The sequence below is a fragment of the Trichosurus vulpecula genome, chromosome 2, assembly GCF_011100635.1.
Source record: "Trichosurus vulpecula isolate mTriVul1 chromosome 2, mTriVul1.pri, whole genome shotgun sequence".
In the NCBI taxonomy this organism is placed as follows: domain Eukaryota; kingdom Metazoa; phylum Chordata; class Mammalia; order Diprotodontia; family Phalangeridae; genus Trichosurus; species Trichosurus vulpecula.
In genome coordinates, this window is record NC_050574.1 from 13,983,404 (window position 1) to 13,994,688 (window position 11,285).

Sequence of the window (11,285 nt, forward strand, 5' to 3'; positions counted from 1 at the left end):
AAAACAACATAAGCTGGTTATGGCTAAGGACTTTTATTTTGGTCTTTATATTCTTAGGACCATAGATTTAGAGCCAGATGGAATCTCAGAGGACATCTGGACCAACATCCTTGCTTTACCAATGAGGTGCTGAAGCTCAGAGGTTTACGTGATTCATAAAGGTAGTAGAGCCATGATTTGAATGAAGAGCTTCTGTCATCAAAGACAATGTTCTTTCTGCTGTACGATCAAAATACTTGAATGACTGAACGTTCAATAATACAGTCACTGATCCCTGGGATATACCACTGAACACCTCCTGCCAAGTTGACATAGACCAATTGAGTACTCAATAATAGTAGTAACAAAAATAACTAGAATTTATATGGCATTTTAAGGTTTGCAAAGCACTTTACAAATATCTCATTTGAGCCTCACAACAACCCTGGAAGTAGGTGCTATTATTATCCCCATTTTACAGATGAGGAAACTGAGGTGGGCAGCAGTTAAGAGATTTGCCTATGGTCACACGTTAAATGTCTGAGACTGGATTTGAACTCAGATTTTTCTGACTCCAGGTCTGGTCCCTTATATGCTGCCTTACTTAGCTGCCTTTGAAGGCTGGTTATACAAACAGTTACAAATATATCTAATTGTATTGTCATCGAGTCCAAATGTCTCCATCATTTCCATAAGAATGTCATAAAAAATTTGTTAAAAGCTTTACTGCCATCCAGGTTAACTGGGTTTGCGGCATTCTGTGTATACGTCAGTTAAATAAGTTTTTAAAAGGATGTACAGCTAGGCTGCCACAACTTGTTTTTGATGAATCCTTGCTCACTTTTGGTGATTAATACTTTCTTTTCTAGATGTTTACTATCTTACTAATGATATGCCTTGTAATTTTAAAGGATAGTATTTGCCTTGCTCCAGTCCTCCAGTTCTTCTCCTATTATCCATATCACCTTTTAGGGTTTTATAATTTTAAAAAAATTTTTCACAAGCATTCATTATCTCTTCCTCCTATTGTCCCCTCATTTGAACCAAAAAAAAAAAGTTAAAAAGGAAACTTGTCCAACGAAACAAATCCCCATACCTCGGTGTCAAAAAACACAAGTCTCAAACTGCATCTTAAGTCCGTTGCTTCTCTGGTAGGAGGTGGGAAATGATTCCTATTCAGTCCACTGGAATCATAGTTTATTACAGTGATCAGAATTCTAAAGGCTTTCAAAGTTTTTTTCCTTATAATATTGTTAAAACGTATAAATTATTCTAGTTCTGCTGTCTTTGCCCTGCATCTTCTCAGTTTCCTCTGAAACTGTCCATTTTGTCATTTCTGATAGCACAACAAAAACATCAATAATGATAGATAGCATTATATAGCACTTTAAGGTTTGTAAATTGTGTTACATGCGTGTATTTTCCTTTGGTCCTCACAATGACTCTGTGGGGTAGGTGCTACTGTTATTCCCATTTTACAGATAAAGAAACTGAGATATTGATAGGGTGACTTGTCCAGGTTCATATAGCTACTAAATGTTTGAGGCAAGATTTGAGTTCAGTTCTTACTGACTCCAAGTCTAGCACTCCATCCACTATGTCACTTCGCAGCCAACAATATAAATTAAATTAGTATACCATAATTTCTTTGGCCATTCTGGACACCCCCTTGGTTTCCAGTTTTTAGCTGTTATAAATATTTTTTATATATAGGTCCTTTCCCTCTTTTATTTCTTTGGTGATATTGGCCTAGACGTGTATATTTCTGGGTCAAATGGCATGTGTACTTTAAGGGATTTTGGCACATAGTTCCTAATTGCTTTCCAGAATTAGTGTGCCTGTTCTCCTAAATCCCCTCCAACATTTGTCATTTTCCTCTTTTGTTCTTTTTGTCGATCTGATGGATATGAGATGGAACCTCAGAGCTGCTTTAATTTGCATTTCTCTATTAGTAATTTGGAACATTTTTATGGTGGTTGATAGCTGCTATTTCTTCCTTGGAAAATTGACCATTCATATTGTTTGACCATTAATCTAGTGGAGAATTCCCTTTTGTTTCAATACCTGAGGATGCAGTTCATCTGGGTGAGGTGATTAATTCATCATGGTGACCTTTACTTACGTTTCTTTAAAAATTTTTTTCCAAATTTAAGATATACCAAACAAAATGTACATTTTTATGTGAATAGTAGAAGAGAAAAAGAGGACCACACATGAAACTGGATCTATTATACACAGCTTGGTTTTCTTTTAAAATACAATAAATTCTACATGTAATTTTCAAAACTTCAGTTTTTCTGATATTATTTTTTGTTCTGTTCTATGCAGTAAAAAAAATCTTTTTTATTACCCTTCTCTCCCTCTCACCCTACTCCCCAAATTGGAAAAAAAAAGAAAAAGAAAAGAAAAATATTGTAACAAATATGTGTAATGAAGCATAACAAATTCCCACTTTGGCCATATCCAAAAATACAGGACTTTTATTCTATAGCTTGAATCCGCTACCTGTCAGGCAGTAAGGATTATGCTTTATCACCAATCATCTGCATTTATTGCTCATTTGTTGGTCATTGCATTGCTCAAGAGTTCTTAAATCTCTCAAGGTTGTTTCGGTATTGTTCTTGTATAAATTGTCCTTCAGGTTTTGCTCACTTCTATATAAATTGCTCCAGCTCTGCTTCCTCTCTACATCAGTTCCTATAAATCTTCCCACATTTCCCTAAATTGTTTCGTTATTTCTTATGGCACAATAATATTCCATTATATTCATATACCATGTTTTACTCAGTCATACCTCAATTGATTGTTTTTTGTTGTTGTTGTTACAACAAAAAATGCTGCCATATTTTTGTATATCTTGGTCCTTTTGGCTTTTTTCCTGGTTTTTTTTTTAACCTCAGCGGTAATATTACCTGGAAGGAAGGGTGTTTGCATCTTCTACATGCGTTGTCTAAAAAGCTCAGTTGGTTGGTGGGCTGTATCTACAATCACTTCAGACTCCCACTTTTTCCTTTCCTTGGAATTTATTTCCCTTCCTGTCTTCGGAATTTCATTCTTGGAAGTTTCCCATCTTTTTTGGACAGACGATAAAATTATGGTCTATGTGCTCCTAACCATTCTTCCTTTGAACCTCCTAACCATCCTTCCTTAAAATCTGCCCTCATATAATCTATAATGCATGTCAAAATGTGCCTGCCTCTCTTGCAGGAGGGAGAGGTCATTTGCCCTCAGGGTTCCAGCTTGTCCAACCTAGTAGCCAATTCTCAAAAAGAGAGAGATTCTGACCCAAAACAGAATTTCCCTTTCTGTCTCTACCTTTCAAAGGATGAAATTTATCATTAACCACTCAATCACTTTGTGTATCTGGTGACTAGGATAAAAGACAAAAATCAATCCCTATTCTCAAGTATCTTACAGTTTATCAGGGAATACTGCATATAGATAAGTATATCAATAGTCAAGTACATTCAGAACAAAGTTAATACAAGACAGGTTAGTTAGGGAACTTACTAGAATTTAAATGGCAGAATTATTTCTGTTTTTCCCTGTATGCATTTTGAATTAAATACTCTTGACCGTACTTCATCAAACTCTTGTTTTTTGTATTTCCTCACCTTAATAAATTTCACTGCACCTCCATTTTCACTATCCTGTTTTGTTAAAGTAAGGGTTACTCATCTGGAGCCAGTGATGGGTTTCATCCTTCAAGTCTCTGGTAGTTATGAAGCCAAATATGTCTGTTTACATTGGGACCTAAATTTCATCTTATTCACTGCCTAAGCTTGGTACATTTGAATATATACATTTGATCATCTGGTTCCTTTTGTGGATTTTGTTTCCTATTAATTTCTGGGTGTCTTCACTCCATGGTAGGACATCTGTCTTGGTTGATATATGTTGGCACCTTTCTCTCTCCTCCATTCTCCTTAATTTACAAAACTATTTTAATTAGGTTTGAAAGATACCATGCAAACTTTTTTTTTATAGCCTTGGTTAGGTTCACTCCAGTCCAGACCAGTGGCCTGTCCTTCCTTTATTATAAGTTATGGTACAGAAATCCAAATGTGATACTCATCTAGTACTATCTGTTTACTTCCCAGGTCATTTTTCTCTTCTATTTCCCTTGCCTTCAATAGACAACAGTGAGGAAAATACCATTTATGACCTCATGGTCTTTAGTTTCTTGTAATCTATGACATTGCTGTTTAAGTGCCTTCTGGGTAGCATTTTTGCCCATTGAGCACTGGAAAGCAGCAGTGGTTATCTGTTTGGACAAGTCCCTTCAGGGTTTCTGTTTTGGCTATATTCCATGGTAAAACAATGGATTTATATTGTTATCAGGTCAACAAATATGTACTCCTGTACATCTTAACAGGAAATCATCAAGCACAGATAACGTTTTCCTCTTCCTCTGACTTTATTGAATGATCAATCAGTCTCTCTACATTTGTCTTGTGTTTATTTATTTATCATTCCTTGGAGGACAAGCAGCTGTTTCTCCTACAATACTTGGCTCCTTCCTTTTGAGGGAAAATGGCAATATTTTTACTCCCAGTGTTATAAGCCCTGGGGTTCCTTACCTCAACTCCCACTTGAATCATGTTCCAGGAGTACCCCAGATGAGTTAGAGTGTCCTTTCTAATGTCATTGGCTTACGACCCCATTCCAGTGTGTTCTCCCAATATCAACCACCATTTTCAGTTAGTATTGCCCTTGCATCATTAATTGACCCAAAGATTAGTGACCCACTAACATTTAACCAACTAACTTGAACATATCTTCCCGAAGGAGGGACACATACCTCCCTATACTGTCTCAGTCTCTGGGGATAGTAGACTCCAAACTAAGGCATTTGCTACAAAACATTTTCTTCACCAAGTTTACTTCTAAATGTGTGATTGCTGCGGCAAATTGTTCCAGAAAACAGGCAACTTTGCTGGTTCTGATTCATGAATGGATTAATTCCTACAGGTTGCTCCATGCTAGGCTAGCGGCAAATTCTGGCATGGTTCCTGGCCCTATCTAGACGCTCATTGTTCAAGCAGGTCACTGGCACCTCAGCAGGCTCAGCTGCTGGCATGCTCTAGTATAGAATTATGACCTCTTGAAGGTCACAAAATCACAACCATCACCAATACTTGGCCTAAACACAGGAAGGAATAGACAGACACTGAAACAAGAGTAGGGCGATGTGCTCATGGCTTCATGTTGACCCAGGTGAGAAAAGTGGGCCACTGGTAACAGCAGAACCTCAGCACCAGCAGGGCCATTCACTCAGCTGATATTCCAACCCAGATCCAGTGATCCCATGACTAGAAGTAACCCTCAAGGAGGTCAAAGGCAGAAAAAAAGTCTATATGTGTGTGGAGAGGCAATTGTTTTTCTACCTTTTGTGCTTCTTCTAAAACTGAGCTTCAGAGAGGAACTGAGCAACATGTCCAGCAGAGACACTGCATCCAAGATTAGTCATATGGAAAGAAAAAAAGACCATGAGAAAAGACATCAGGGCTTTGTAGGTGTGAATCCCTTTACTCACATGTCCTCCCTATATGCATGCCCCTCTACCGGTGGATTCTGTGTGTGTGTGCTCTCTCTTCCCACTGATGTGTGTATTTGGAGTTTTAAGAGTTTAAAATACTTTAAACCTGTAGAAGTCCTCCCCCAAGGAACACAACTTATGAATGATGAGAGTTGAGGGAGTATTCCAGAGGGAATACTTTGTTCAGTTGTTTTCCAGTCCTGTTCAACTCTTTATGACCCCATTTAGGGTATGGACAAAGATACTGGATTGGTTTTCCATTTCCTTCTCCAGCTCATTTTACAGTTGAGGAAACTGAGGTAAACAGGATAAAGTGACTTGCCCAGGGTCACACAGCTAGTGAGTGTCTGAGGCCAGATTTGAATGCAAGAAGATAAGTCTTCCTGAGTTCAGGCTTGGCACGATCCACTGCACTACCTAGTGCTCAAGAGGAAGTGTTACATCTCAATATTCATAACGGCACTTTCTGTCATAGAAAAAGATTAGAAACAAAGTTGGTGTCATTGTCTAGAGAATGGCTGAACTGCAATTTGGGAGTAGTATTGTACCAAAAGCATATGATGAGTTCAGGAAAACATGGGAAGATAGGTATGAACTGATGTAGAGTAAAGCAAGCAGAACCGCTGGCACAGTAGCACTTATCCCAAAAATTGTGGGGACAGAGTTGGGGCCATAAGAGTGAAAACACCCCATACAGGGAACGGTGGTCATTCCTGTGCCAGTGTTCAGGCCTTGACACAAGGGAGCAATATTCAGGCCACAAGAATGGCAACACCAGGCAGAGAGGAGAGTATCTATGATTTAGGCCTTGGCACACAGAGGCAACAATCGATGCCCCCAGAAGAGTCAGTGGAGTAAGGGAGCTAGTAGCAGCAGGAAGTCAAGGCAGAGCAGGCAACAAATTGAGGTTTGGATGCCAGCAGCAGAGTGGGCTTTGGCTTGGGCAGCAACAAAGTTAGACCCATCAAAGCCCTTTGCTTCCCATAAACTGGAACTTTTATTTGTTCAGTCATTTTTCAGTCATGTCTGACTCTTTGTGAACCCATTTGGGGTTTTCTTGCCAAAGATAATGGAGTGCTTTGCTGTTTCCTTCTCCAACTCATTTTACAGTTGAGGAACTGAGGCAAACAGAGTTAAGTGATGTGCCCAGGGTCACACAGCTAGTAAGTATATGAGGCCAAATTTGAACTCAGAAAGGTGAGTCGAACTCCAAGCCAGGCACTCTATCCACTGCACCACCTACCATATTGCTCCCGATACTATTCCCAATCATCATTAGACAACTCTTTTCCTAGAGAAGGCTTGGAGGACCAAGGGACAACATTGTTGGGAAGTGGCTTGTTTTATGGGGAGAGGGGTCACTGTCTATCCTGCCCCTACAAGAGGACAGTTCCTTATCAGAGGCCTCCAGAGGAGCAAAGATTTGGGATCCCCACCCATGGGGCTCTCAGCAAAGCTAGGCAAGGCAAAAAACATTAATTTCTCATATACTAAGCACTATGCTAAGTGCTGGGGATACAAATACAAGAAAAAAGATAGTCCCTTCTAGGAGCTTACACTGTCCTAGGGGAAGACAACACAAATGGGAGCTGAGAAGGGGAGGGGAGACACTCCTACAGGGGCATGGTGTCTGGAAAGTCAGGAGCAAAACCTAGATGGCAATGAAGGATGGCTTGCCTGGGCCCCTCCACAAAATGGAGGCCCCAGGAAGCACTTACTAAAGGGGAAAGGAGCCAGCATGGGGGGAAAGCTTCCAAGTGAAAAGATCACAGTAGTCTATGGACCTTCCAGGGAACCAGAAAGTGAGGCTTGATGATGAAGTGTGGGAGATCCAAAGTCAAACTTGGAGGGGAAATAAAGGGAGGGCAGGGAGAGAGGACCTGGCTGGGAGGACAGGGGACACTCAGTGAATGGTGGTATGGGCTGATAACCTTGATCAATCCTCGAACTAAGCCAGGCCACATACAAGAGTGTAATGGCATTTTAGCTACTTTACTATGGAAAACCCAGGCTGGTGATGCATATATGAAAGATTGTGCAGGAAGTGTCATTATCTACAATGCAGCCCTGGTGCTGATCCTACTCATTGTCCCCAGGTTATATTAGGAGACACTGTGAACTGCAGCTATTTTACACTCCTTACTACATAGACCTGATTGGTTTTTTCTTCTTTTTTAAAAAAAATATTTTTATTTAAAATTTTGAGTTCCAAATTCTATCCTTCCTTCCTTCCTTCCTCTCCCCTCTCCCTGAGACAGTAAGCAATAAGATACAGGTTATGCATGTACAATTATGTAAAATGTTTCCATATTAGTCATTTTGTACAAGAGGACTTGAATAAAAGGGAAAAAAAGAAAGAAAGTGAAAAATAGCATGCTTCAGTCTGTATTCTGTCAATATCAGTTCTTTCTCTGGAGGTGGATAGTATGCTTCATCATTATTAGTCCTTTGAAATTGTCGTGGATTGTTACATTGCTGAGAATAGCTAAGTCATTCACAATTCTTCATCGTACCATATTGCTCTTCACTCCACTGTGCATCAGTTCATGTAAGTCTTTCCAGATTTTTCTGAAATCATCCTGCTTGTCATTTCTTATAGCACAATAATATTCCATTGGAATCATATACCACAGCTTGTTTAGCCATTCCTCAATTGCTAGGCATCCCTTTGATTTCCACTTCTTAGCAACCACAAAAATAGCTGCTACAAATATTTTTGTACAAATATGTACTTTCCCCTTTATTTGGATGTTTTTGAGATATAGACCGGGGCGGGGGGGTGGTATTGCTGGATCAAAGAGTGTGAACAGCTTTATAGCCCTTCAGGTATAGTTCCAAATAGTTCTGCAGAATCGTTGGATCAGTTCACAATTCCACCAACAGTGCATTAGTGTCCCAGTTTTCTCACATCCATCCAACATTCATCATTTTCCTTTTTTGTCATATTAACCACTGATAGGTGTGAGGTGATACCTCACAGTTGTTTTAATTTGCATTTCTCTGATCAGTAGTGTTTTAGAGCATTTCTATATGGCTATAGATAGTTTTGATTTCTTTGAAAACTGCCTGTTCATATCCTTTGACCATTTATCTATTGGGGAATGACATGCAGTTTTACAAATTTTACTCAGTCCTCTACATATTTGAGAAATGAAGCCTTTATCAGAGATTTGTGTTACAAAATTTTTCCCCAGTTTTCTGCTTTCCTTATAATTTTAGTCGCACTGGTTTTGTTTGTGCAAAAACTTTTAAATTTTATATAATGAAAATGCCCTGTTTTACATTTTGTAATGCTTTCTGTATCTTCTTTGCTTCTTGTTCTTCCCTTCTCTATACATCTGACAAATAAACTATTCCACGCTCTCTTAATTTGCTTCCAATATCACCCTTTAGGTGTAAGTCATGTGCCCATTTTCACCTTATCTTGGTATACAGTGTGAGATTTTGTTCTATACCTAGTTTCTGCCATACTGTTTTCCAGTTTTCCCAGCAGTTTTTGTCAAATAATGAGTTTTTGTTCCAAAAGCCTGGATTTATCATATACTAGATTACTATGGTCACTTACTATAATGTAATTTGTATCTAGTCTATCCCACTGATCCACCACTCTATTTCTTAGCCAGTACCAGATTGTTTCGATAATTATCACTATATATTACAGTTTGAGATCTGGTATAGCTAGGCCACCTTCTTTCACATTTTTTTTCATTGATTCCCTTGATATCCCTGAGCTTTTGTTCTTCCAGATGAATTTTGTTATTATTTTTTCTAGCTCTATAAAATAGTTTTTTGATAGATTGGTATGTACCCATAAACTAGAGAATGGATAGAATACTATTGTGCTGAACTCTTAGCATAATGACCAACTACAGAGAATTAATGAAGAAACATATTCATTCCCTAGCTCCTGATTAGACTTAGAGTGCAGAATGAGACATATTTTTAAAGACGTGGCCAATGTGGCAAATTGTCTCTATTTACTATATATGCTTAAAATGGGTTTTGTTTTTCTTGTTTTCTCGGGGGGGGAGGGTGGGTAGGGTAAGAAGTTGGATCTTGACTGATTGACACAAAATATGAAAATAGTTGTACTGGCTGTCCCAGAGACGGGCATTCTTGGAAGAGATCTATATCTTGGACAAAATCCATTCAAATGCAGGTTGAAATCTGAACACTGTACATTCTTTATGTTGTCTTTCCTGTGTGGATAGACAGTACAATCTACTTTGAGTGAGTATGGATCTCTTCCAGGAGGGTTCTGTAATGTCAGTTGGGCTTGGTACAATCAACACAATGTTATCCACAGACAGGAACATTTGAAGGACCTCAAAACCTACAGGGAATCCTTCCTTGATCTTGACTTGGTTCTTCATCATAAGTGAATACTTTTGTGGAGCATGTTTTATGCTTCATCTGATGGTTGTTTTCAGAAGGCTACTGAACAGGGTTGTTTCTGTTGTTATAGAGATCTTAATATATAGATGGAAGGGACTTTGTTGAAAAGAACCTGTAAGGTGGCCTTTGTCTAGTAAATCAAATGTTCTTTTATGGTCAACAAACAACAAGCACAATGTGATCTTGTGTTCTCTTTTTCCATCAATTGTGAGATGGTAACAATGAGATTGGCCCATTGTTGAAAATTGTTTTCAAGGCTCTTCTGGCCAAAATGGTTGCCTCAGCTGAGTCAGGAAGATTAGCTACTCTCAGCAAAAAAAAAAAAAAAAATCTCATGAAGTCAAATACTGATCAAGAAATGCAATGAAAAACTACAGCAGGTGAAATCTTCCACCCCAGAACTAAACAAAAAGTCAGCCAGGAGCCAGTGTGGATTCCATCTTTTGCAACTTCTCTCAAATATTCCCCCTTCTCTACTCTCACACGGCCACCACCCTGGTACATGCCTTCGTCACTTCTCACATAAACTATTGCAATGGCCTGTTGGTAGATCTGCCTGGCTGGAGTCTCTCTCCATTCCATTCCATCCTTTATTCAGCCACTAAAGCACAGGTCTGACCATGTCATACACACCCCATACTCAAATTCCAATGGTTTTCTATCATCAATGGAATCAAATACAAAAATCCTCTTGGCATTCAAAGCCTTTTCAGTTCCACAAACAAGATACTCCATCTCTCCAGTCCAGGAATTTTCCTGTCCCCCATGCCCAGAATACTCTCTTTTCTCATCTTACTGGCTTCCCTGGTATCCTTCAAGTCCCAACCAAAATTATCCTACAGGAAGCTTTCTCTAGCCCTCTTAATTCTAGTGTCTTCCCTCTTTTATTTCCTATTTAACCTACATAAAGCTTGTTGTATGTATTTGTTTACTTGTCTCCTGTGAGACTATGTGCTCCTTGAGGGCAGGGACTGTCTTTTGCCTCTTTTTGTAACCCCAGTAAAAAGCAAAGTGCCTGGCACATGTTCATTAACTAGTCTAGGCTCAAAGTCCATCACTCAACCCACTGTGCCACCCAGCTGCCTACCAGTAACAATAAAATATAGTAGTGAGGAAAAGGTATGGTGTTCAATTAAGAAGATTTAGTGGTGAACTAATTTAAATAAGCTATTTGAAAACTAAAAAATTGGGAATTGGATAACAGGTGCGACATCCACGTGGACCCTAACTTCACTCTGAAGTTAAAATTGCGTAAGTTAATTGTTACAAGGAGCCCAAAGGACCCAGAAAACATCTTACTCAGCAGGTCCTCGAGTTCCTTACCAAAAGGGGGTCTTAAGTTAGTAACTAACACGGAATATGCCGTTTTCCT